This window comes from Olea europaea, chromosome 18, assembly GCF_002742605.1.
Source record: "Olea europaea var. sylvestris chromosome 18, O_europaea_v1, whole genome shotgun sequence".
NCBI classification, from domain to species: Eukaryota; Viridiplantae; Streptophyta; class Magnoliopsida; order Lamiales; family Oleaceae; genus Olea; species Olea europaea.
This window is the reverse complement of record NC_036254.1, coordinates 19302104-19303335: the sequence shown is the minus strand read 5'-3', so window position 1 is coordinate 19303335 and position 1232 is coordinate 19302104.

Genomic DNA, 1232 nt, shown 5'->3' with positions numbered 1-1232 from the left:
TGTTCTTGATGAATTTGATGATATTATTATGTATGAAGCGGTAAAAGAGAGTTTTTCAGTATTTTCTGCCAAATTCTGTATTTACAAGTGTCGAATTTGGGTCTAGAAATCGTCCCAAAGTTGTTACCAACAAGAGCTTGAATTAAGGGAACTGGACCGTTAGCATAAAATTTGGCTCGAGCACGTGTTGGAAAGATAACTCCAAGGGATACAATGCTTCTAGAAATACAATTTCTCCAATTCGAACATTTTCTAGCCAAAAAAGGGTTCTCAATATGAGACTCAAAATCCGTAGCATAACTTTTTCCGCAGGAAATTGATTTGTGAGAATACATTGACTATATTTCACTCATTTGACTTCAAATTGTATCCAATTGATCATATGAGATCTTCAATCATCATTTAATGGTCCAAATTAACTATTAGATATTTACACTTTGGTCCTCGGTATTTGAATTTATTTCGCTTTTTGCCCATTTTTCATTCATTTCTTCCGATTCCACCAATTTGCATTGATTTTTTCATAATAAACAAAATTAACATCTAATTACATCATAATTCATCAAAATTTATTATAAGTAATCTCATTTAACGGTCCAAATAAGTTTATTTTATACACTTATCAAACACTCCAAAATTTGAACAGTTGTTTGTCCTCAAACAAAATAGATTTTGACTTAATGACAAAATTTTCAAACAAACAAGGTAGATAGTTTGTCATTGGCCTCAGAATGAAAATTTCTGAATTAAAAGTATGAACTGCTTCAAAATCACACTGCTAAGACTAAATTCTACTCGTTCAATGCAAAATTAACATGTGTGTGTGTGTGTGTGTGAAAATTCATGTCAAGCATAATAAATTCATAAAGTAATTCAAGTCCCAATCCTCATTTGTCAAATATATCATTTCTTCTTTCGTAAGATTTACACCCCAAACTTCTTCTTTTAACACTTTTCCTAACTTGTGATATAAAGTTGAATGTATATACTAGTCCTCACACTCTCTCTCTCTCTAATTTGGCTCTGAATTTATAACTAGTCCTCACTCTCTAATTTGGTTCGATCTTACTAATTGCAACACAACATATCAACAAATGAAGATTCTTCTTATTTTTATTGCTTCAACCTCGAAGAACCAATTGAGTTAATAACCCTTTAACAAAGGTCTAAATCTCTAAATAAGTATTTGGGGCTTAATCAAAACATATGACAATATATATATATATATATAT